The sequence below is a fragment of the Rhinoderma darwinii genome, chromosome 4 (genome assembly GCF_050947455.1).
Source record: "Rhinoderma darwinii isolate aRhiDar2 chromosome 4, aRhiDar2.hap1, whole genome shotgun sequence".
Taxonomy (NCBI): domain Eukaryota; kingdom Metazoa; phylum Chordata; class Amphibia; order Anura; family Rhinodermatidae; genus Rhinoderma; species Rhinoderma darwinii.
In genome coordinates, this window is record NC_134690.1 from 37,841,404 (window position 1) to 37,869,072 (window position 27,669).

The window sequence follows — 27,669 nt, forward strand, 5'->3', positions numbered from 1 at the left end:
TATTTAGGTAAAATCTGTGAAATGTTATTACAGGTGGAATGTCAGAGAACGTGAATTGAACCTGCGGTGTATTTTCTCTCTTATGCAAGTCCTATTGATAGATGCTGAACATGTAGGCTACAGTCCAAGCGGGCCCAAGGCGTTTACTCTTCATGCTTGTTTGTTACACACGCCCTATGGTCAGCGAGTCATTAAAGATTTTTTTTCAACCCCGAAATTTGGATAACCAGCTGGATACAAACCTCTAGCTGCAAATGCCACGGCATCCTCCTCTGATACAGCATCCTGAATATGCGCTGAGTACAATGAACGAGCACTGTAGGAATTACTTTCAGGAGGGGCACGCATGAATTATAAGTAGAATTTCACTACAGGAACTGCACTAATTTGTTTTACAGGATCTGGAGATTTGTCATTTCAATTCTCCCGACCTCAAGTACATTAAAAGGGTCTTAATATTATAGTGAAAATGTTGGTGTGTAATCGAAATAAAAGGAAAAGGCCAAACAGCCAGAGATTTCTCCGCTTTCATCTTTTATAGACTTTGACAACTCTGTATACGGTGAGGTTGTCGACTCCACCCACTAGACTGGGATTGTGCTGCCTACAAACCAACACAGGAAGCCAATGGTTGAATTGGAAATGTATTGCCACTGTTAGTATTTGCACAGGAGACGACATATCTGCTTTTGGAAGAAGGATCATTTCATGTATTAGTTTTGGCCTGATGTACATATGAAGCAGAGTGGAGTTTGTCTTCTAGCTCAAATCAAGGTATATCACATGTGCTACCCATTTATTTCTGTAAAGTAGAATTATCTTAACATAGTGCGTTATCCAGGTGCCCAAGGAAAAAAGTCACATGACAACCTTAGCTCTGCTACATCTATCAGAAGTAAATTAAGTCATTGTTTTCAATTTAAAATGCATGTGTAGCAGAGATGAACTTCTCAGTCGTCATTTGTTCTGTTATCTGTTGTTATCTTGAGTTACCGAGAAATGGAACAGTTAAATAACAAATTCAACTCTGCTACATCTCTACCTGATGGATAAAACTAGAAATGTCCGATGGCAAAAAAAAATTTTTTAGCAGTCAAAAGGCATTGCATAGGGTTATATAATGTCACACAACGTACAGTCGGGTATTGTATGGCAGAATTGTCCGTCTTCTTTAATTAGCTGCTTCTTAGTTTCTGAGAAAGCTGAGTGACAACCAGTACACTCGCCATTACATGGGGATTTCTCACACAGCTTTCCTAGACTCCTGAAAGACGAAGTTGCTTCGTTTTGCATGTTCCCCATGTAAAACTCCATTAGGGCATAACCAGACGTGGCGGAATTGCTCTGAAATTCCGCTGCGGACAGTCCACTGCGGAAATCTGCAGCGTACACGTTTCTCCATTGCTTTCCACACCTTTTTCGTTAGGTTCGTTTACACGTTGCGGACAATTCCGCTGCGGAGCATAGGCTGCGGTGCGGAATTTGGTGTCCGCAGCATACACTGTCTGTTGCGGACGTGTAACGGACTTGTTGCGGACTCATTGCGGAATTTCTCCATTGACTTCAATGGAGAGTCAAAATTCCGCAATGAAGTCCGCAGATGTAATGTACATGTTATGTGTGCTGCGGAGCGTATTGGTTTTAAGAACATGACATTTCTACATTCTGGCTGGACCTATGTATTTCTAGGTCTACAGCCAGACTGAAGCCCCATGCACACTAACGTAAAAACGCCTGTAATCATGGGCCGTTATTACGGCACGGGCAGGTCCATAGAAGTCAATGGGGCTCCTGTAATTACGGGTGACTACGTGTGTACACCCGTAATTACGGGAGCGTTGCTAGGCGACGTCAGTAAATAGTCACTGTCCAGGGTGCTGAAAGAGTTAAGCGATCGGCAGTAACTGGTTCAGCACCCTGGACAGTGACTACCGATCACAATATACATCAACCTGTAAAAAAAATAGAAGTTCATACTTACCGAGAACTCCCTGCTTCTTCCTCCAGTCCGGCCTCCCGGGATGACGTTTCAGTCTAAGTGACGGCTGCAGCCAATCACAGGCCAATCACAGGCTGCAGCGGCCACTTGGACTGCCGCGTCATCCAGGGAGGTCGGGCTGGATGCCGAAAGAGGGACGCGTCACCAAGACAACGGCCGGTAAGTATGAAATTCTTTTACTTTCACTGGGGAAAGTGCTGTCCCTTCTCTCTATCCTGCACTGATAGAGGGAAGGAAGTACTTTCACCTCAATACGCAACGGCCAGTCCGCATCAATTTACTGCACATTTTAGGCAGATCCGCAACAGAATCTGCAACGCAGATTATGTGCGCCATTGATGCGGACAGTGGCGGAAAAAATACGCCACGTCTGGTCATGCCCTTACCAAGCAGATTTGGAATTCAGGAGTCTGGGAAAGCTGGGTGGGGAATGGCTAAATATTGAAATGGGTTGTATTCATGATATTTTTGGACATAAGAGGCTGCTGCAGGGAGATGTCTGGGTGGCTGCGGCTTCCCCGGCAAAATCAGCTGTGTGTCGAGGGTGTCGGGAGACTCCCATATTAACGGTGAGACAACCCCTTTAAGAACTTGACAGAAGAGACTTATATTTACTGGGGAATATTTTCAGTTCAGTTAGAACGTCATTATAATCCAGGCCATTGGCTCAGAATGTGGCAGCGGAGGGTGAGCGAGAGATCTTCATATCAAACGTATTTATTATGACTCTGGATGAGGCCCGGGATAGAAGCCATCAGTTATTTATCACCTGCTGCATTATAAATACCCCAGCCAATTACGGTCTATTCCGAGAAAATGGTGCCTCTCGGAAAGCACAGATTTCTCCATAACTTCGGGGGTTTGTGCATTTTAAAGCTGCATGTGCACAATTACAATATCACACAACTCACACAAGTAACCAGATTTGATCTACTGTAGAACCACTAGAAATCTTCATTATAAACCTATGATATGTATACTGCCGGACTCTGCCACCATAGTCAGCCATCTTGGAATTATGGAGCTAAGTTTTCTGGTCACCCGGTCACTTGCCTGCATTTAAGTGTACATAAATTCTTCTTGCTCTTCACACCCCCTCTCCTTTCTCCATGTTTGTCAATCTTGTATATAGCGCTCTGTCTTCTTCTATGCTTGCTTAGATTATTACATTTAGGCCTCATGCACATGACCGTATTACAGCTCTGTACAAGTCTGTGAGCCTGCACCTCCGTATACCTGTCGATTTCTTAAGAAGATGTATAGAGATTTTTTCTTAATAATTCACACAGAATCTTAGAGAAAAATAATCACGCCTGTTCCATCAGATTCCGTATTACGGAGATATTCTCCCTGACAAGCAATGCCTCCCATAATATGAAGCTATATGGAGGCAACATATGGTGAGAAACGGAGTGTATGGCTGCCTAAAATAGAACTTTAGAGACTGTGCATGAGGCCTTAGGGAAATCTACTTCTACACTGAGATAAAATAAAAAACCCCACATGACAGCCCACACATAGAATGTGAACTCTTTTTAGGGTTTCCATTCATTTCAGTGGAGGGGCAGCCTTTGGGCACATTATTGCTAAACAACACTATTACTAGGCAAATTTGCATATATAGCTTGAAATATATCTTAATGATGCGGGAAAGTGAGTAAAACCGATTTTTGTATTTGGATTTTTTTTATAATAAATTTTCTATAAAATATAATATTCGAAATAATTTTTTCAAAATGTGATAAATATGTGTTTAATATAAAACTCATTTGTTTAAATATGAAATAATTATTTCATATTTAGAGTAGCTATCAATAAGGGGCGCAATGTTCATGAACAGCAGACATGCTATCTGACAAATTGCTAAGATTCTTGTCATCAGCTCCTTTAGAGATCTATGTGTATCCATGGTAACAGACTACAAATTCTGTGTAGTCTGATCCTGCAATTATCCCTCTGTCCTCTAATTCTTGCTGACTTACCAAATGTGAATAAGAAGTTAGAACCACAAGGAAGGGAGTATAACTGGAGGATTATGCCCCATGCCCATAATTACGGGCCTTAATTACAGGCCCATAGACCTCTATTGACCACGGGTACCTTCCCGTTTGCATACGGAAAGGTGCCCGGGCCGTTGAAAAATATAGAACATGTCCTATTTCAGGCCGTAATTACGGCACGGGCAGGCCCATAGAAGTCTACGGGTTAAATACGGGTTAAAAACGTGAGACAAAGGACCCGTTTTTACGGCCAGTATTTACGAGAGGGAAAAAATACGGTCGTGTGCATGGGGCCTTAGTCTACACAGGGTTTGTTTGTAGTCTGTTACTATGGAGACACATAGGAGCTTTAGATACAAAAGGATAGGGAAAATAAAATTAGTAGTAAATGTGGACCTTTTCTTTAATGACTAAAGGGTGCCACCCTATATACAGATGCAGATTTGCTTTCTATACAAGAGTATTCTCCAAAAATTGTGGCACCCTATGCAGCACCATGATAAAAAAAAAATCTCATTTTATTTCTGCTAATTTTATATTTTTCATGTTTTTTAATTCTAAAAAAAAAAGTTAAAATGTAAAAATACAAAAAAAGATTGTCTATGTTTTCTCTCCCATGTTATATTTGTTATACGGCACAGACGAGAATAAGTTCACGTCATTTTACAACAGTGTAAATGTTTCATAAATTTGTTAGGAAAGCAAAGACAGATGTTTGATGTCGGAGTTCGGGGTACCAGGTAATATATAAAGAAAAGGACAACATAAGACAACTTGGCTAGAAACATTGAACCAGGGGCTGTTAACCTTTTTCGGACAGGATCCAAATTATATCTGTGAATCAGCTTAGTGACCCGTGGTTCAGGTTTCATTAATAATGTACAGCCTTTTACTTCAGTGCCACTAGCATTCTAAAACTAAAGGAGATACAGACCTAGAAAACGTATAAAAAAAGATAAAAATAATATCAAAGCTTCTCTGCTCAGATAAAAAAAAACCTCATATAATGGTACTTATTTTCTTTCCAGTATTTCACTTGTTAGGACAGCAGTTTGTGCTCCAGAGCTGCTCTTCGTAATATAAATGGAGACAGAAAATTACATATGGTAGTCAGCTATTTTGGAGTTAAAGAAGTGTATTCTGTCACCCGGTCACCCAGCCTGCACAAATATATGCAAGGACTCTTCCTACCCTTTCCTTTCTTCAATCTATAAGGCTGGGTTCACACGACCTATGTTCAGGCATAAACGAGGCGTATTATGCCTCGATTTACGCCTGAAAATACGTCTCCAATACGTCGGCAAACATCTGCCCATTCATTTGAATGGGTTTGCCGACGTACTGTGCAGACGACCTGTACATGACAGCTGTCAAACGACGACGCGTAAAATGACTGCCTCGTCAGGGTATGTTCACACCGCAGCGTCCATTACGGCTGAAATTACGGAGCTGTTTTCAGGCGAAAACAGCTCCTGAATTTCAGACGTAATGGCATGTTGCCGGCGTTTTTCGCAGCGTCCATTACGGATGTAATTGGAGCTGTTTTTCCATGGTGTCAATGGAAAACGGCTCCAATTACGTCTCAAGAAGTGACAGGCACTTCTTTGACGGGGGCGTCTTTTTTACGCGCCGTTTTTGACAGCGGCGCGTAAAAAAAATGACCGTCGGCACAGAACATCGTAAAGTGAATGGGCAGATGTTTGCTGATGCATTGGAGCCGTATTTTCGGACGTAATTTGAGGTTAAAACGCCCGAATTACGTCTGTAAATAGGGTGTGTGAACCCAGCCTCAAAGAAGTGCAGGACACTTCTTTGGACGTAATTTGAGCCGTTTTTCCATTGAATTCAATGACGAACAGCTCTAAATTACGGCCGTCAATGACGCCTCGCAAAATGCGAGGACGAGCAACTACGTCTGCAATTATGGAGCTGTTTTCTCCTGAAAAAAGCTCCGTAATTTCAGGCGTAATGGTCTATATCGTGTGCACATACCTTAAGGCCTCGTTTACACGAGCGTGTGCGTTTTGCGGACGCAAAAGGCACTTAACAGCTGCGTGTGTCATCACCATATGATGCGCGGCTGCGTGCTTTTCGCGCAGCCGCCATCATTATGACACTCCGTTTGGATGTTTGTAAACGGAAAAGCACGTGGTGCTTTTCTGTTTTCATTCATCCTTTTCACTGCTGTTGCGCGAATCACGCTTGTCCCACGGAAGTGCTTCCGTGTGACATGCGTGGTTTTCACGCACCCATTGACTTCAATGGGTACGTGATGCGCGAACAGCGCACAAATATAGAACAGGTCGTGAGTTTTTTGCAACGGACTCAAAAATTTGCACAAAATTCACAGACTGTCTGCACGGCCCCATAGACTAATCACGCGCGTCGCACGGACGAATAACACGCTCGTGTAAACAAGCCCTAAGGCTGGGTTCACACACCCTATTTACGGACGTAATTCGGGCGTTTTAACCTCGAATTACGTCTGAAAATGCGGCTCCAAAGCGCCGGCAAACATCTGCCCATTCATTAGAATGGGTCTTACGATGTTCTGTGCCGACGGTCAAAGAAGTGCCTGTCACTTATTGAGATGTAATTGGAGCCGTTTTCCATTGACACCATAGAAAAACAGCTCCAATTACGTCCGTAATGGACGCAGCGAAAAGCGCCTGCACATGCCATTACGTCTGAAATTACGGAGCTGTTTTCTCCTGAAAACAGCTCCGTAATTTCAGCCGTAACGGAGGCTGCCGTGTGAACATACCCTAATAACAGTCGAAGGTATATTACTCTCACAGTACTGTAACACCTTAGTGCTTTCTGTACTTGGATTAGTACACAGTGCTAGAATAGCTTTACTCCATCTGCCCTAAATACTACAGTACTGCCCCCTATGCACTTAAAAAGCTTTAACTGTAATTTTTTCTTTCCTATCTTCCCTCCTATGTCATACCATTTACCAGGCGCCGCCATGTTGTTTGTTGCTCTATAAAACGACATAGTGTCTTTAAAAAACACAATTCCCAGCATTCCTAGCTTTAAATATGAAAGGAATAGGTGGCATAAGGGAGGAGAGATGCATTATAGTGGCCTAAAAGAGGGAAAGACTTCAGTGACTACTACAACTTCATGACCTACAGAGAATACAGGGGTAGTCACCGAAGTTGTAGTAGTCACCGAAGCTGGAAGAGTTTTAGCTACCTTAGCAACTAGAAAGGCTTTATAAGAAAAAATAAAAAGCTAAAGTAGTCCTGTTGGATAAAAAAAGAAACCACACATGAAGATATATCAGATGCATTAAGAAAATTCATGTAGTAAATTCTAATGTATTATTGGAGGAGGTCCTTTAAGTGAATGTCCGTCAAAATCCCCTGCATAGAGATAGATGAAATAGATAAGCTTCTGGCTGTTTGCAGGCACCTCTAGGGGGAGCTTAGGAGCTTATTGCATACTGTTTATACATTGAACTCAATAGTAGCAAAGTATGCAGTAAGCTCCTTTTCTCCCCCTATTGGTGACGGGAGGCAGGCAAAATGGTACCCTTTAAATCTTTTTCTCACGTCTCAATATCAGAAATATTTACCTCTGGACTTTATAAAGATATTTTAAGAAATTAATAGGAACAGATTTTTGGACCTAAAAATGACGTCATGATAAAAGTTGGGCATTCACTTCAAAGAAATATAACTGTGAAATAAAAATAGGGTAGCATGTCTATAACTGAACATATAAACCGATTCTTCGGTATATACTGAGTGACATTGTGGAGCGGGAACGAGGATATGCTAAAAAAAAATAAAAATAAAAATGAATGGTCATGTGCCGTAGACATCGAGATTTTCTCCACTTGTAGTGGTTTTACACCTGTAATAATCTCAGAGCAAAGTGAAGTCTAAAGAAACACATTGGCATCGGGATATAATGTAATTTTTTTTCTTCTCCAATCCTTACCTAAACGGCTTCTCCTCGCGATCTCGTCACTCTGGGGTTATATTTAGCACATTTTTGTTCGATATGAACTTCATTAATTCTGAGTCGTCCATTTTTCAGCTCCTCATTACATCTAAGTGATACATGCATGTGGACGCTGGAAGAAGGCCAATATTCATAGAGGCAGATTCACTTAAATATCTAAGTTTTAGTCAGTGCAAACTTAGACAAGGCAGTCAGAAAGTGCGCCAAGTAGTGCACGTTGTATAATAAATCTGGCGCATCTAGCAAGGCATTAGACATTTTTGTCTTCCTGATGCCCCCTCTTTATTGGCTTAGTTTACGCTACTTTTTTGCACCAAAATTTTGGCACACTTTGGCAAACATAAGCCACGCCCCTTTCTGCTAGATCAAACCCCTTCCCTCTAAACCACGCCCCTGGTGTCTAAAATAGTCAATAAATGCAGCATGTATACCAGAATTCTGGTGCACATTGAATGGTAAATCTGCCCCACACACTAAAAGGGACTTAAAATCTGTCACAGAAAAATTTGCTCTAGCTCAGGGGTGGTCTTTTTAGAGAAGTGGCGTTTTGGAGAGGATCAAGCCAAGTTGCCATGGCGGAAACATTGATCATGAGATGTAGAGTTTGTTACCCATCCACTAGAGACATTTCAGAAATAATTACATTTACAATAATTGGCGTAACTGCCTATTGATTTAGCGCTGTTGTCTAGCAACAGTGACATGTAGTGAGCGCGAGCTCAACAGCCGTGTGTATTGTGGTAGTCACCTCTAGGGAGCACGGTACTTCCCCCGTAGCTCCCAGTCCTAATAGAAGGCAAATTAAGAGCCAACCTTGATTGCTGGAGGCAGGTCTTTGCAATTCAAAGAGTATGTTCACCTCTAACATTCAAGGACCACCAAGTGTTGTAAACACAGTAGAATACATTGAAGAGGTGGACCCTTTGCGTAACTATGCGCCTTAAATGCTAAAACCTGGGTACCTTAAATGTAAGAAAAAAAATCTCATACTATGACGTCAAACAAGTCATTGGCCTCAAGCTCTGCTGTTGGAGACCAAATTTGTAGATGTTACTATTTAATATGTTTTATATTTTTAGTGCCCTGTCCAGTAGATTCTTTATGTTAAAATGGAATCTGTCAGAAGTTACGAACCCTCAAAACTGCTGACAGAACTATATAGAGGATGGCGGAGAGCAGTGTAACCATACCAGGGGTGTTGGTCATGCAGGTTCCATGACCACTTTCTAAGGGTTAACTAAACTTTCAAAAAACTTCTGACATGTCAGAAATTTTGATCGGTGAGGGTCTGAGCACTGAGACCACCACCGATCACTAATACGAAGCGACGGAAGTGCTCGGGTGAGCGCTGAGCCGCTTAGCTTCTGGTTAGCTTTTCTCGGAAAGCCAAGCAATTGGTGTACGGGCTGAATAGGAAGACAATGAGTTCGTACACCGCTCACTCTCCTTTCAGAGAAAAGCCGATCAGAAACTAAGCTGGTAGCGCTCACCCGTGAGCCATTTTATTTTAGCGATCGGTGTGGATCTCAGTAATCAGACCCCCACCGATCAAAACTACTGACATGTCACTATGACATGTCAGAAGTTTTTTGAACGTTTAGTTACCTGATTGTCTCCTAATTGGACACTAGAGCTGTCACTTGGAGCAGAGGGGATTAGGAGTGTTCAGTGAAGAGAGAGCCCGGAACACTACACGTTAAGGGGCCACCTACGTGGGACATTAAAATGTGAATTTCTCGGTCATGCAGACTGTTTGACCAACAGTTTAGGTAAAGTTCAACTGCTCTCCCTGTCCTCTATATGGTGCTGTCCGCAGTTTTGAGGGGTCGAAATACAGATTCCCTTTAAAGTGGAACTTGCTCTTTAAAATGAATTGCTTAAAGAGAACCTGTCACCTCTCCCAACATGTCTGGTTTAGTAAATAATTGTGTTTCTTACTAAATAACAATTCTGGAGCATTTTTTCTTTGAAATCCCTCTGTTATTCCTCCTAGATATTTATAAATAAATTGACAACTTGGTGTTACCAGTTGGGGGCGTATCCCTAGAAAGACTGACAATGTCCAATCAGTGCTCACAATCTCAGACTGTGTAGTGACCCGCCCTTAGACAAGGGAAATGGTAACACCCAGTTGTCAATTTATTCATACATTTCTAGGAGAAATAACAGAAGAACGGCACAACGTCGTTGTTCCAAGAAAAGTTGCTCCAGAATTGTAATTTCTTGGGGATTACAAGTATTTACTATGAGAGGTGACAGGTCCTCTTTTATAAACTGTTGCGTGACCTCTGTATCAAATAGCAAACCTCTATACCGTAACCCAAAAATTTATTTTATTGGGGAGGGTTGAACCTTGGAATTTTTGCATTTATTTACAATTACGAGATCATCTATGGAGCAAGAACTCAGACATATTATTAGTATTTAAGAGGAGTCTTCCTGGGACAACTTGACCTGAATGAGAATAAGCAGAGCGTATTCCTGCCCAAAGCCCTTTGTGTGAATGACGATAGCTCAAGGCGCTGTTCTGAACTCCAATTCTCTGAAGCTTTTCTGTTAAGAAATACCGGCAATCGCCCATTGCCCAAATGCTATTAAGAGGCATCCGAACCTTCCTTGTGAATGATGTGCATTTATTAGAATACAGCTGTCTGCGACAGGTAATAACCGCCATGATTTCCTGTTCTCTACAGATTCTACTGTAAATGCTCCACAATTAAGATTAATGAGCGAGGGGAGTCACCCCATCATAAGTTATTTAGCTGGTCGCGGACGCGCTCCCCGTCTGTGTGTATTACATTCGGAGGAACAACATAAGCACTGTAAAAGATGTATATGGTTTAAGGCTACACAAGTTGCAGAACAAGTGGGATGCTTTTTATTGCCAATCTGAAAGCTGGCACAACACACTACAAACTCACCGGGGATGTGAAGATGGAGTTTTAAAGAAGCTGCGAGGCAATAAATATGATCCACGCTTATTTCGGCTTTTATGCCTAACAATGGGAGGTTATGTAGAAAGCAAGGAAATTAAACCGCAGAGCCACAATTCCTGGTGGGTTCATATTTTTTGCTCACTTTGCAAATGGATTGGAAGGCGAGTATGTGATGTAAAGTGTACTGGCAGCGCAAAAGTAATAGGGTATAAAGTTATACCACACAAAGGCACACAATGGCATATAAGGGGGTTCCTAAAGAAAAAAGAGCCGCCATCTTGGCATATGATCTCTGCCTTCACCTACACCACTCTTCCAAGGGTTGTTTAGATATTGGGACTAATGTTGTCCAGAATGACATTCTGAGCATCTGAATGGAGTGGCGTCCTAATAACGCCACAGTTAGATCTGTTTATACCGAATCCCATGAATTCCCCTAGGTTGTCATCACTTGGAGTAAAAATGCAGAAAACCTCTGAAATCTCTTAATCATGGAACACCGGGAAAGAAAAAAATGGTATGGGAGATCACAAATCATCTTTGAGTTCAAGAACAAAGGTCGCAATAGCAAAGATAAAAATTAGGTCCCTTTCAGCAGCTGCTTGACACCAACACACAACCCAGAATACATGGCCCTGTTTTTCTTAACACCTATTAAAATGTAGACTAAACTGGAAAGGGTCCCTTTCTCTCTCTCTCGGGTCTACATAGCAGCCACATGGTATGTACGACCTTGGATTCACAAATGGTAAAAATTTGACCCTTCACGATTCTGCTAAGGTTATGAAAAGGTATCATTGTAATATGAAATAAATAAATAAAAAAAACAAAGAATAAGAGAGAAAATGTATTGAACTTCTTTTATGGAACATAATTCATGTGACTTGTAATGGTGGATTTCTACTTTTCTAATGCATTTGTATTTGTATTACATGCTCCATTAAGTATATCAATACGTAAACTAATGGACTGCACAGCGTACATAGAAAAAAACACAGAAGAGGGGAACCATCAATTACTGGATCAATACATCCAGTTACTGTAAGAATAAAAATCTTTGGTCTCAAGAGAATTCTATATTTGACAATATGTTTATATTTGACGCAGTAAAAATGGCACATATACAAAACCAACTGAGAGACAATTATGGACTAAATGAGGAATACCAAGTACTTTGACCGAAAATCCTTCTACATGAGAGGAACCTTCTAAGATAACTAAAATATTTATGCTGTGCGACAGGGGTTGTCTAAGAAATCTCTATCTGCACTTGTCAGGTCGGATAAACTGGAATGTCACCGATGCAGCCAGAGATTGGCAGCGGGGTCACGATGGAGATATCGGACATTATCGCAGAATGGAATTAAACCAAATCTGTCGGGTGACCAGGAACATAACGGGTTGTCATGATGTCCTTATTTCATTCCAATGTGATCTGCACTTGATTTAATGTGCATTAAACTGGTAGAAACATTGGTCAAGAAAAAAAGGCTAATTTTTTTCAAGTAACCCCTTAAAACACACTGGAGCCATTGGCTACTATGATAATATTGGTGTATTGGAAACGTACAGTAGATATCTACTCAGAGGCGTAACTTGAAGCTCCTGCGCCCTAATGCAAATCTGCAATAGGGCCCACCACCTACCATGTGCATTTATAATACCGGTGCCATCAGTGGCATTACGATCGTGGACACAGGAGGTGCAACCGCGACCATGCCCAGAGGAGAAGGGGACCCGTCCTAGATCCCCACAGGCTGTAACATCAGGCCCCAGCACACAACCTGATTCTGTACGATTCGGGACCTTCAATGTATAGCAGCATAATCCTTCCGAAGAAGTCAGGGGTCGGCCAGCCCTGAAGAGAAGCCAAGGGTTGTGCATAAATGCCTCTTTTTTTTTTTAATGTCTGATCTAGGGTCTGGCCTGGTGGATCCATACTGAAGGGCTCCATGCTGGGGGTGTCTGGAGGAAAATCCATAAAAAATGTGGCATGGGGCCCCGCACCCCCTATTTATGCCCCTGATTGTCTTATAGAGCAGAACGCCATTGGACCCCCTGAGGCACCGGGACCCAGGTGTGACTGCCAAATCTGCACCCCTTTAGCTATGCCTCTGTACCTACTCTTCATCATGCCAACACTTTGTCATGAATTGGAGATCAAGGTTCTTCAGATTAGCTCTAGGAATAAATCTCTGATCACCATGCCTATTAGTATGACCACATCACTGAAGAGCAAGGATGGGACATTCCAAATATCAGGTCTTTTGGTTAAGAAACCAAGCACCTGTATCAAGGAATCAGTTTTGGATTAAGTACTAAAATGTAATTTCAAAGCCAGGAATGGGTCATACTGCTGGTGGACACCCCACACTATATATAATTGAGATAGCTTTATAGATAAACACAGCTTCTAGACACCCTCGTTCTTTTTTATAGAAGTAAAGCGTTCAGCGGACAGAACCAAAACTCAAGATTTAACAATTTAAACAATTTAAAGATTACAGAAAAAACAGCTTGAGCTGTAATTTGCTTTCACGCCGAGCTTTACCACTGAATAAAAAGGATTGTCCACCTAACCTTTACTGCATTTTCTCAATTTAGAGGAAGAAAGTAAAGAAAATAGTGTTGGCTTCTTGGCAGCTATTTGGCTAAATAAAAAAGTAATCTTGACTCCCTATTCAAATACTGAAAAAGTCAACATGGGATCAGATATATACGTAAGGGTGGCATGATGGCTCAGTGGTTGATATGGTTGACTTGCAAGACTGGCGTCCTAAATCCAAATGCGGACATGGAACTCCAATGTACTCCCATACTACAAAGAGAGGCTAAAAAATGTACCCTAGAGCTTCTGAGGGTGCTTGAGCTAGGCAAATTAGATCATTAGACCACTGGAGGTAGGGTAAGGGACTAATGTAAGTGCATTTAAAGTACAATCCTGTAAATGTGTTGAGCAAACCATGACAAGATGGCATCCAATACATCTATAGGACAAAAGACTGCTGAACCGAACACTGAAGGTAGTAGAAGAAATGGAGACGATGCATGAGTGGAATGGATGGCAGATGACTAGTATGCAAGCAGTTAACATATGCATAGACAGTGGACAAGAATAGCGCTCACTGACCCTATCTGAATTATATACCAAAGCAGGGTAATACAACAGCTTGGCAGCAGACAAAATGCACAGAAAAGGCAAACAAACCAGTGGAACTAATGATCCCAGAATACACATAAAACCACTATACAAAACTAGATCTCTCAGAGTACCAACAGTTCCCACAGTACAAACAAACACATAGGCAAGAACAAAGTCACCAACTAGAATCTGAAAAGAGTTTAGCACATGCCAGAAACAGTATAACCAGCACCTGAGTAATCAAGACCTGAAGTATATATAAAAAGTACTCCACTCTAATTAACCATGCAAAGCTAAATGATGACCAAATCCACACTCTGATCAAAGAAATTGCCTAGCAACACCTAAACACAATGATAACAGAAATAATTGATAAGCAGCAGCCCTGCGGCTAATTGTAACAATCATAAAAGGGGATTCTTCACTGTAAGAGAAGTGAAACTATGGAACTCCACAGAATGTTGAGTGGTTATGGGTACTAGATTGCTGAGATGGATCTAGTGATTTATTCTGATTACCATTTTTAAAGTCAGGAAGAAATTTGTTCCCCCTAATATGAGGCAATTGGCAGCTACCTCATAGAGGAGAGTGTTGATCCTCTGTATAAACACTAGGATTAAATCTTAAATCAATCTTCCTATGTGTAAAACTCATTCATGTCATGAAAAGGCGCCAAAGGTCAGCAGAAAATACTCTAAATTGCCATTTGTGGCCGACCAAAATCACTAATGTATATCCAGCTTTATTCTTCTGGATTATCAGTGACTACATTGGTGGGTTTATGATAGCAGAAGGGTCTGGCTTTTGCCCCTGCTGCCTGCACAATAGTGCATACATGTGCCATCCAAAGTGTCTCCGCTCAGTACGATGAAGATATGAAGAAGTAGAGCTAAAATAAAACACTATTTCAATAAAGGAAGTATTTATCTTTGTAAAAGGTGTAAGCAATGAATATTTGCCGGTTCGGAAGGAGGGAATAATAGTCTATATCCAATGTTATAGTCCACATCTTCCAAAAGACAGCGGAATACTGATTTAAAAAATATTTTCCCCAATAATTTTTTTATACCCAGCCCCTTCAAACAGGACCGGTCACTACTCTTGCCATGTCTATTTTAACAAATACTTTTACTCCCCATAGAATAACAATTATGGAACATATTTTCTTCGAACTTTGCATTATCCCGTTCTTCTGTTATTCCTCCTAGAAATTTATGAATAAATTGACAACTGGGTGTTGCCATTCCTCTTGTCAAAGGGGCGTGTCCCTGCAGTCTCACATTGGGAACACAAATTGGAAAGTGACAGACTGTGTAGGGACACCCCCCCCCCCCCCACAACTGGTAACACCCGGTTGTCAATTTATTCATACATTTCTAGGAGAAATAACCGAGGAACGGCACAAGGTAGAGTTCTAAGAAAAGATGCTCCAGAATTGTTATTTCATGGTAAATGCAATTATTTACTTATACAGACATGTCAGAAGAGGTGAAAGGTCCTCTTTAAGTAACAAATTTTATAAGAAATTGCCATTTCTTAGGAGATTTCAATTTCCTCTGCAAGGAATAGGTTCACTTAGGGGTATTACCTCCACCCTGACCTCTCATGGAACTAATAGATTGTTTTGGTGTAGAACACAATTCTCTTGTCAAAGATTATTAGGTAAAATGGACTTCAATGACCTCTTCAATCACAGCGTACCTTAGTTCACCGATAGCTTCAATTATTAGGTAAGTAACTTCCAACACTGTTGGTGTAGCCCAAATAAGTTGTTTCGGGAGATCACCTTTTGCTCTTTCACGTCATGTAGAAAGTCACCGGCTTGTCACATTCTCTCTACCATTCACATTGCATTTTGTGTGTTATCTCTATACTAGTAGTGCTAGTAGTGCTCCCATAACTGTATTAAGCTTCATGGAGGAGCCCATCATTGTAGATACTTTCTACAACCTTCTACGTAGGCAATAAGAACATTTCAGATTTTTTTTTCATGTGGTTCGTATTCGAGTTAAGGCTTTTTCCACTATGGGAGCCCTCCTTTAGTTTGGTTAATAGAGAACAGTTTCTCAGCTGTCCCTTGTGGTTTATTATTCATTATTTTCCTACTGGTATCAACCGATTCATCATCATCATCATCATTATCATGTGAAGGCATAGAACACCTATCTCCTTAGCCTAAGGGACCACATTATGGGTGACAGGTAAAAGCACTGACGCATTATTTTGATCCTGAAGATTTTAGAATAGGAAGCAGCTTTTATATGATAGCTGCTTCTGATGATAAGCAGTAATAGAGCAGCTGTCAAGTGACAGCTGCTCATCTGACGGCTGTTCCTTTTGATTCTTCATGTATTGATCCCTTATGAAGAGATTGGTACGGGAATGGATAGCTTAAAGTTGTATTCCGATTGCGTAATGAAATTTTACTTTTTCTCCCATGTTTTAGTTTATGTTAAATAAAGTCCTCTCCATGGTTTTTACGTCCCGATTTCCAAATTTTACCGTATCATTTGGTCGATGTTGTCTTCCTCTGTTCAGAAGTCAGACGAGAGAGTGGGGCATGTTCTAGCAGCGGTCACGTGACTGGCCTAAACTGTCTTTCTACTAGAAGTCCCAGAATTCTCTACTCCAATTTTTTAACAACACGTGTTCACGAGCGCCTCCACTTGCCAATTGGCACATTTCTAAGCAGCCTGACGCACACATATCTTTCCCTATCCAACTAGTGAAGTTTTGAAATGAATTCTTCACACTGCGCCATGCGAAGTTTTCCTACATGCGCGTTTCTGAAGCTGTAATGACAGAGAAAATAAGCGGACCGGGCATGAGCGGGCCAATGCGTGTTCACGACTTATACTATACAGTGAATGGAGCTACTAACATTAAAATTGGTAAGTTTGATCATTTTTGTAATTGGATATAATGAATCTTATTGCATAACCGGAATACCCTTGTGATACAAAGAGTTTCCTTTTATTTGAGGAGAAAGCAAGGAATATATAAGAGAACAGTTAACTGTCGTTGAGGGACTAAAGCACTAAAACCCATTGGGCTGATAGGACTTGGGCACTATACCATTGAATACCTAGGACTGGGGTACAAAACAAGGACAATTTGCACGCTTGAAAAGATTGGCATGTGTCCAGCTTTTCCATGGGTACCAATAGAACCTATTCTGCCAATATACAGCAGTGAATATGATATTGTTCAATGACCAATCTTCATAGCCAGTTGAATTTATTAGGGTACATCCACACTGGTCGGATTTGCTGCTGAAAATTCCGTAGCAAATCCGATGCAGACTCCATACAAAATCTCCATACATTAAATTGTGCTGATTTTGGCGCGGTTTTCCTAACTGATTTTCCGCTGCAGAAAACAGCGGAGTAAAAGATACTCACCGCCCCTGGCGTTCCCATAGCTAGGGAAGGTGAGTATAAGATTTTTAGTTAAAACTTTGATAAAATAGTGGCACAATTGCCATTTGTTATGAATTTTGCTTCGCAGCAAAATGGTAACTGCAGTAGAAATCGACATGCTGCCCCGCAAATCAATTTCTGCATGCAAATTTTCTGCAGAGTCTAGATGAGATTTTTAAAATCTCATCCACTATTGCTGCTACTCTAAATCTGGGTTCCCCTGTAGCGTAAATGCTGCGGAATTTCCGTAAAGGAATTCTGCGCGCAAATTCTGCAGCATTCACAGCAGCAGCAAAGTGAATGAGATTTAGCAAATCTCAGCCAAACACTGCGGACACAAAGGCCACAGAAAAGTTCTGCGAAAAGCGCTCTGCGTTGCGGCCTTCATTTCCGCAGCATAAATTTATGCCGCGCAATCTGTGCGGAGATGCTGCATATTTGGCCGACAGACTGGAATGGGATGATAAATCCAATAAATTCGGCAACAAATGAGTTTTGTTGTGATTGTCTGCAGTGGCCACATGGGATGAAACGTTATCCCAGGAGTCTCCAAAAAACCCAGATAAATCCGGATATATAATCCGCCGCAATTCCGCTGTGTGTGAACATAACCTAACTCTCTTATATACAAGCAGTCGGCCGGGCACGGTGGAAGTTTTGTGCAAAGACTTGTAACATTTTTCCTCATTGTAGCTGAAACGTATTTACGTTGAGCTGAGTTTGCAGATTGCACTTTATATTCGTCGTGTGTGCTCCAAGTTTTTACACGCCCAGAGGCAATGTGCTCACTTTTACATTTAACTTCACACAGCTGGAGCCAAGCAGAGCTCCCAGAACACCACGCACAGCCCGGCTTCTGCACTTGCAATGAAATGACTGCTTTTCATCCCCGAGATGCAAGAGGGGAAATATAATGACTGCAGAAATGATTATTTAGAGGACAAAACTTTTGCTTGCTCATACTTCCCCGAAGCCTCTTGTCATATCTGATTGTTCTCCCCTAAAAAATATTCTATGTCCTTGTACCAGTGTTATCAGAGAGGCACGAGGCGCAGAGTTTCTGATGCCCCATGACAGTGACTAGCTCAATATTGAAACAGCTAATAAAATAGATCCTTTTCTACGGAGACTAGGCGACAAGTATATCTGCGCTATATCCATTTTATATATAGCTCAGGGGAATTTAATTTATAAAAGCAATGGAGGTTCTTTCACTTGTGGTTTATCATTGTCAGGGAAAAAAAGGACATCCCAGGGGATCGGATACAGACAAAGGACATCACCGATCCTCCGCCACCAGACCGGGCTCGGCTCGCCACGCTCTCTGTCTTCTCTTCTCCTCATGTTGTGTCTTCAATAGAATTCCTTATCAGCGCTACTTGAACAAGAATTCACAAATGCTGCACTTTACAGACGGGAGGAAATCAAATCAGCGATCGCCGGCTTTCTTCTTCCATACTGATTTCCATCATGTAGGAGAAGAAGGTATCGGCTCGAAGAAAAGCTAGAACTATTTCTGGATATTCCCTGTAGAGTAAAACTATTTTTTTAAAAGGAAACTCATACTTATTTCTTAAAGTGCCTCTTTGACCAGATGCTTGTATGTTAACCCTTTAAAAACCAAGACATTTTTGGCCTCGGGAGGACTATTAAAAGGGCTATTATTGCCAGGATATAATGTCAATTTGCTGATCGGTGGGTATCCAACTGATGGGGTCTTCACAATTTCTAGACAGAAAGGGTCACAGTGTCACGGCTCTACTTACATGTCTCCCTGCCCAGCACCCCGACTGTTCAGGTGCTGGGTGGTACTGCCACTAAACCGTATTCCTTGAATGGGGGTGAGAAGCATTTTTCTGCATAGCCCCTCTACCATCCCGGCGCCGTGCAGAGAAAACACTGATAACACCTTAGTCCTTGTGATTGGCGACGTGCCGTCATGTGCTACTGTTGAATTGGACCCTATATAATAATAATACTACAATACATTACCCTGAAATGGAGGAGATATTCCTCTTTTAGCTGGCATTGTCTAGAATTAAAAAAAACCTAGCTGCTTTGTTCCATAAACAGCGCCACCACTGCCCACTGCTTGTATATGGTATTACAATTCAGCCCTATTCACTGCAATGGAGCTGAGCTGCAATACCAGACACAACCCATGGACTGTTGTGGCGCTGTTTTTGGAACAAAGCAGCTATTTATTTTCTAATTGTGGACAACCCCTTCCCCTCCTATCTCTATAATATATACTTCTTATTACCCTCCACCCCACCCTTCCACACATTTCCACATATTTCTCTGCAGATGCTCTCCTGGCACTATACCTCACCTCTCTTACATATTATACAGTATTATCTGCAGATCGGACACAGAATCTGATTGGTTGCACAAATAAATTTTAAGGCAAAGTATTATAAGAGATCCATAAACGGCACCGTAAATCCAATGGCGCCCTAGGCGACTACTACCTCAGCCTACGCCTTGTCCTGTCCCTGTCCTAAAGATAATATCATCATAGGGACCAAGACTAGTTTGATTTCTGTACCTCAACTCAATATCTATAAGGAGGTTTTCCCCTATCTGGATACGAGGCATTGCTTAGAACACAATGAAACCATTTTCCGTTTCTATAATAGTATTTTCCTAGTTTCTCCTCGCATATCTCTTTTTTCCTCCGCTCTTTCTTCTCTCCCACCATATTTGCTTCATATTTTCAGTCCTGTTTTATACAACATTTGCATTTCCATTACATAGGTGTGCTATGCTTGATCTGCCGCCGTGACCTACATTGTATACCATGCCGTTTCTTCATTTTCTATATATTCCCTTTTCTGTGTTTATGTATAAACTAGTTAAACATTTTTTTTTTACCCTAAATGTGACAGATGTAGCAGAGCTAAGCTTTTAATTTGGTTTCAAGTAAATCTACTGCATTAACTTAGCCCAGAAAATTGCATAAACGATAGTCCGAGGTATGAGTGACAAATCCAGCTCTGCTACATCTGTATGAATTTTGTTTAGCGGAGCTTTTTATGTACTCTCAGCAAGAATAAACACACAGTGCTGCCTCCCGTCCAGAGCGTTAACATTTGCTCCTGTACAGACAAACTTCTGATCCAAACAGCTACAGACAGCGATTTCTCCATTTGGCATATCCATAGTGACAGTGTAAAAGGAGAAGTAATAATGCAGACAAACACTGATAGCTCTGGGGGATTTCTCCTGTGCAAACCAAGGGGAGAAGTTGATGTCACTGACACACATCATGTCTCCATCCCTATACGTAATGTCACTGATATGCTCTATGGGTAAATCGATATACACCCAAACATGAAAACAGTAATAGTGGAAAAAATCAATCCTCATGTCTGTGCTGCGATCCTGGGTCTATGCAACGATGAATCCCAAACTACAAACAAATTCGAAAAATCCATCCTGCTGCGTTTTTTCTCCAATGTGAGACAGTTACATTCTTGAATTACCCTTGTAGCCAGGACCTACTATTTTGACACATAGTCCCAGAAATGCACAGTCCCTGCTCTCTCCTTCCTTAAAGGAATTTTTCACGCTTATAACAAAAACCATATAAAATTACCTGTAGGCATCTAAATGCTCACCAGGTGTTGCCACCATAACTCAGAATTTGTTATTTTTCATTTTCATTTCGTACCTGCTCTGTGTAGAACTGCTGTTTTCCTTTTGCTAGGGCTTGCTGTGGGTGGGATTACCAAGTAAAGGACTACAGTTCCCATGATCCCTCTCTTCTCTCAGACATTGCCTATATTTACAGCTGCCTGCCTGCCCCTCTAAAACAAGGTGTAAGGTTGTGTTGAAATTACTCCGTCTGTTTTTGAGAAATAGCTCTACTGTTCTGCTGCCCAGAATGTGACACACAATCCCTTCGAAGAATCAGAGGAAGGGCTAGAGCAGGGAGCAGTGGAGATAAGAGGCATGTGATCTGTGATGTCTGGTACTACAAGGAGGAGGAGAGGGGAGATAACCACGTGTTCAGTGTACAGAGCATCACAATCGCAGGAGATATACACCAGGGGCATGCCATGTGAATACATGTGAGACTGGTTTACAGAGACATTTCAGCTACAGACAGCACATTAGTAAGTGACTAATATTACTGCAGTTACACCATCTGCACACATATTTTAAAGTCCGGGAAACCCCTTTAACCCCTCTCATTTCTCTGTGGCCCCTTCTGTATTACATTGATCTACTGTATGGCAGCCTGGACGTGGTAGTAACAATACAACTTACAGAAAGGCGAGTAAATAAAAGTTCCAGGAAAGAAGAGGGAGAATCAGATCAACGCCCCATATAATACAGTATTAGCGTCAATGCAGAGGTGTAACTTGAAGCTTCTGGGCTCAAATGCTAAATTTGTAACAGGGCCCCCCACCTATCGTCCATCATTTATATTACTGGTGTTTTCCTAATTGGGAGAGGGGGCTTTGCGCCCCCTCAAGCACCAGGGCCAGAGTGCAATTGCTACCTCAGCACCCTCTATAGTTACGCCTGTCAATAGGCTACCTGTGCACATACAGCGAGCAACAGATAACAAGTAAACATACAGAACCAATCATATAAGTGCAGCGACCAGTGGAGAACGCACCTTTACCGCACTGCGACAAGCCATGTGTAAATACATGAAAATTTGACCACAATTATACTGTGATCGTGGTCAATACCGTGGAGACAACCCCATGTACTGGCATGCTGTTTTGTTGCGGTGCAGTAATTATGCAGCTCTCTGTCACACCATTACTGTCCCGTTTGGATGTGCCCAACTATGCAAATGGTTAAAATCCACTGCAAAACTTGATCTTAGATTCACATTACTATGTGCAATAGATCTATTTGGTACCTCAAATACATTTTGTGTAGAGCTGACTCCACACAAAAGCATTCAGGATCATAGGAAATGACAATGGCTACTTTCTTCCAAAAACAGCGTCACACATGGGCTGCGTCTGGTATTGCAGCTCATAAATATTAAATGAAGCTGAGCTTCAGCACCAGACACATCCTACAGAAAAGAGTGGTGCTGTTTCTGTAATAAAGTAGCCATGGTTATTTTAATCCCCTACAACTCCTTTAACTTCTATTAATGATATACTTTACTGGGGTTATTTATTGCAATTGCAGTTTTCAGGCCGCTCCTTAGACCTCTTCAAAAATTCACGGCAAAAAATAAAATAAAAAGCCACGACTTTGTTAAACTTAATTAAATGAATCTCACTCCCGAGTAGATAATTAATAATCTCAAAAGCCGCTGCGAAGCAAAGGAGCTCAGTAAACTTTATGACTTTAATTGACAATTTCCTTTTGTGAAATATCATACAGGAAGACAGGGATCTCGTGTGGAGCTGATTTGCTCTGCCTTTATGATCTCACCTAGAGCCAAACGGGGATGTCCTGTGGTTTTCTGTCAATTAGTCCTTTCCCAAAGGAGATAGCGACAATAAATTGCATGTTACATTATATTATTGACACAACTACTGTGGATAAACTGCTTCTGCCCCATCTAAAATTGTCTAAGACGACTGATCATCAAGACTCTTCTCATGCCCGGCCACCAAACACCACTGATCGCCTCAAATGATCCACTGTCCACAATCGTAGATCAAATCTGCGAAGTGTATTTTTGTGGACCACTAGTGAATACAGAGGAGGCACTCTATCTCATAGATTCACTGTATTAAATGATGTATATAATTGTGCTCCCACAATATAGAAAATTATTGAATTCACTGAAGTGACAATTGAGTAAAATATACCTTTTATTATAGTAACTCGCTAAAAACAGGGGTAACACACCACTGTGAAAAAAGCCCCACCGTGTATATTAAAAAATTTATTAAACAATAAACACTGAGTAGTTTAGATAAGTATCTCTCAGTGTTTCTATAGATATTCACCGGAATCAGCATTTAAACTGGGCACAGCAATAGTACGAGCCCCAAGAACACATCAGGGTCCGTGAGCAAACACCGGAGTCTCCTAGTGCTGGGTCCACTACAATGCAACTGTCCCCTATGCAACAATCCCACATACAAAAACGACCCTACGCGTTTCAAATACTCATCCTCAGGGGTCTGTATCTTGGTCACTCTGGCCCAATTACCAGCGATAAATATTCAGCAGCAGGTATTCTGCTGTGCATCACGGAAGGATGCTCGCGTCGATGTCAGCGGCATACTTCATTTCGGGGACTGAGTTGCTATAAGCACCAAACTCCACCCCTCGTACATGGCGGCGCTGTCCGAACTAACCAATCACAGCACCCCCTGAATTCCTGACGCATGTCCATGTGACTCCCGGCCGTCAGCTGACAGCCCGGAACCATCATCGACCGCATCAGAACGAACACGCAGGCGCAGTGGAAGCCACGGACACATCGCCCATGCTGCCAAGAAAAAGCAAGGTAAGAGCAGAACGATATGGAATATAGGATATATCTTGCGGGTCAGTTCCACACCGCAAGTGGACTACCTTAAACCAACTCTTTTACTGTAACCACATATTGGATAGATAAATGCGCTGTCCCTCACATTATGAAGTTTTGATTAAAAACCTGTTGCACACGACTTAGCCAGTTGGCCATATCAATCATAGTGCACTACACAAACACCCCCCCGCCCGTCAAAGCCACCATATTGACCTGGCTGCTTGAAGATGGATAGTGTGGTTGCATGTTAAATAAAGCACGTATAATTAGTCTGCTCGTTTAGACCCGCTGGTTGTATACATGCCAATCTGTGGATCCACTGGGCTTCTTTGCGCAGAATTAGATTATCCCAGTCGCCTCCCCTTTTTGGAGGTCTTATAAGTTCAATTGCTTGAAACTTTAAACATTCTGCACGACCCTGGTGTTTAGCATGTACGTGTTTTGATATCGGGGTATCCCTAGCATGGATAATATCTCCAACATGCTCCCTTATCCGGCGCCGAAATTGTCGCACCGTTTTACCCACATAATTAAGGGGGCATGGACATGTGATAAGGTAAACCACCCCCGCTGTTTTGCAGTTAACAAAATCACGAATGTCGTACTCCTCTTTTGTTGCGACACTCGTAAACCTGTTTCCCTTAAGGATGAAGTCGCAGGCCTTGCAGCTACCACATCTATATGTACCTGGTGTTTGTCTATCCAGCCATGTGCCCCTCGGTATAATGGGGTCGAAGCAACTATGCATGACTCTATCCCTAATGTTTTTCCCTCTACGATACGTGACTGAGGGCCATTGTGTGATCTGGTCTGCCAAATCTGTATCAGCACTGAGAATACGCCAGTACCTTTTAAGGATTTGCATGATATCATTTTGTTTCGAATCATAAGTACCTATGAGTCTCGTAACTCGTTCTTCTTTTCGTTTTTTAGGAACAAGGAGACTCTGCCTGTCTGCGTCCCTCGCTCCCTCAAAGGCCTTCCTGATTACACCCATGGGGAAACCTCTATCCTTCAATCTAATTTTGAGCTCCTGTGCCTGACTCTCAAAATCGTCCATGGAGCTGCAATTCCGGCGCACTCTCATAAATTGGCCTTTAGGAATGCCACGTTTGAGGGGATAGGGATGACAACTGTTACATTGTAAGAAACTATTGGTTGCTGTTTCCTTCCGGTGTACTTTGGTGCGAATTGTGCCTTCCATTGTTTTTATAATTTTTAGATCTAGAAAGGACAGTTCTTGGTCACTAATTTCGCACGTGAACCTTAGCCCTAGATCATTGGTATTGAGGGCTGCTACAAAACTATTGAACTCCTCAACTCTTGAGTTCCAAAACAACAGCACGTCATCAATATATCTAATCCATATCCCAATTGACGAAGTCCATTTGGCAATTTTTTTTTACCAAAGACAATTGTCTCTTCCCACCAGCCAAGACTCCACTCTATCTCCCAAGACTCCATTACTTATAACAGTCCAGAAAGTGTTAAACTATCGATCTAGATTAAAAAAAAGACTCTACACACCCAACTGCTTAGTGTTGATAAAACCTTCCTATCATTGATAGTGATTCCTAACCTCATTCATAAGGGCGAATCCATGAAAAATATTCTAGCGTTGGCGAACCCACCCTTCCATTTTTTAATGTAAAGCAGTTCTATGTTCCGGTTGAGATTTTCTGTCTTCTTTCCCAAACCTCTTTGATCAGGTTGAAATCAGATGTTATTCCTACTGTAAAAGAGATAGGTATTGCTTGTGTTTCCTAGGGGAACCCTGACCAGGTTATAAGGAACCCTGGATCAAAACGTATCTATGTACGGAAATGTATTTAATTACATTGTACAATAGCCAAATTGGTCCCTGGCAAACTTTGCTGCCTTGCCTTGATTGTTAGGACACTGTACATAGAGGAAGGGTGGCCCCATAAAAAAAAAAAATCAAAACCCCTAAGGGAATTATATGTCTACATCAACCTTTCATTTCTCTGCGAGAGAGAAGGTGAAGTAACCCTACGGTGTTCTCCCCAATTACTTGGTAGCGTCTAATGGTTGTAAATTGTTGGGCAGGTAAAGTGATGTGCCAACCTCACCTGGGTTCCTGGGAGAAATCTTTAAAAAAAGTGAAATTTTTCCTCAACTATGTACTTGATTCCCACACTATAGATTAGCCATAGTCCAATTTTGCTTACAACAGGCACAGTTGTAACATTTATTACATGGGGAAGGGGTCAAGTGAAATCATAATAACCAGAATTAAACCAAAATTTTTAAGATCTGATCACGTCGTTAATATATGCAAATGAGGAGTTACGATGACATGAATCACGATGATAATAAATTTCGGTACTGAGCATCAATATAAATTATCAAAATTAATCAGTGGTGAACTTGCTGTAGCAAAAGGCCATGTCATTGCTGTGAAGACTCGAGATGGGGGAGGGGTAATGTTGAACTGCTCCCATACAAAGGTTTTTTTGGAATTGGAGCTTAAGTGAGAGCTAGTTTAGTGCCAACTTCTTTCCAGCTTCTGCCCGAGGATCAGCAGTGCAATGGAGGCTGTAACACTACATAATTGATACTGCTGACTACAGGGGAGTGAGGCTGACTGACCCTAACCATAATTGAGGCCCACATTGATTTTGCTTACACCACATTATCAATTACTATATAATATTGTACTGATCCCTGCTTAGCATTGTATTAATGTAATATGAACCCAAGGTATATCAGTTAAAGACTTTGTTGGAAGACTTCTTTCTGATGAATGGAAATCTGTACAGCATTTATCTTACAGTTATAGAATCCTTAATTGGCCCCTACCTACAGAAGTTTTCTTCTTGCACGTCAGCACAGCCCGTCCTTTGGATGTTACATTTCCTTGATACGTTGAAATGATTCTGCTGCAGATCCTGTCATTAGATATAAATGAAAGAAACATTGAGTCAATGTATGTGCATTAACATACGCCGACGCTGTAATGGCAGCGCAAATGTCTCCTCAATAATGATAATTATGAAAACGTTTGTATTTCTATAAAAATTCAGTATATTGACCCCAACACCAATTAGCATTGTAGATAAAATGTAGATGACGTTTATCTGCAATGCCCAACATTATGCAGTAGGTGACTCCTCACACACTAAATATAATCTGCCTGTAAAATCTTTTCAATCACTTCCCATAAGAAGAATATTCTGGTTTCGAAAAGTTATTTCAAATACCCTATTATCGAATTGTGATTTAATAGAGGGGGGTTCTGGTCCCTCATCTATTAGCATGAGCACAGATTGACTACAAAGAAGATCTCTCGCCTTGGAGGATCCAACACGTTCACAAATTAAGCCGGCAGCCCATTGATTTTAATGGACACTATGTAATGCTTTATTTCCCCAATGGTGGTGCTGTAGAGAAATTTAAGACATGCTGCTAGGTTCCCTCACAAATTACAGCTGATCGCTGGGGTACTGTCGGAGGACCCTTTTAAGAATAAGTAATTGCCCAAATTGGACAACTCCTTTACCTCCAAATCCTATTGCACTTATTTGAGCCTTATGCCTCATGCACACGACCGTAGATCTCGTCTGTAATTGTGGACCATAATTACGGACCTATTTATTTCTATTGACCACGGACTCCATCCCGTATATTTGCGGGAAGGTGTCCGGACCGTAGAAAGCCTCCACAAAAGATAGGACATGTCCTATCTTTTTCTTTTTACGGACCGTGCTCCCATAC

At 41.6% G+C, this 27,669-nt stretch overlaps 1 protein-coding gene across 3 annotated transcripts in view; it reads right to left on the reverse strand.

Moving 5' to 3' along the window:
* KLHL29 (kelch like family member 29) overlaps window positions 1-27,669 on the reverse strand; it is an 850,651-nt gene that overhangs the window by 612,894 nt on the left and 210,088 nt on the right. For 2 of the 3 annotated variants that reach the window (XM_075861036.1, XM_075861038.1), the window contains exon 3: window positions 26,755-26,843. The gene's annotated coding sequence lies outside the window, so the exon portion shown is untranslated. The remainder of the gene's footprint in view (window positions 1-26,754; window positions 26,844-27,669) is intronic. The other variant, XM_075861037.1, reaches the window with a different exon arrangement.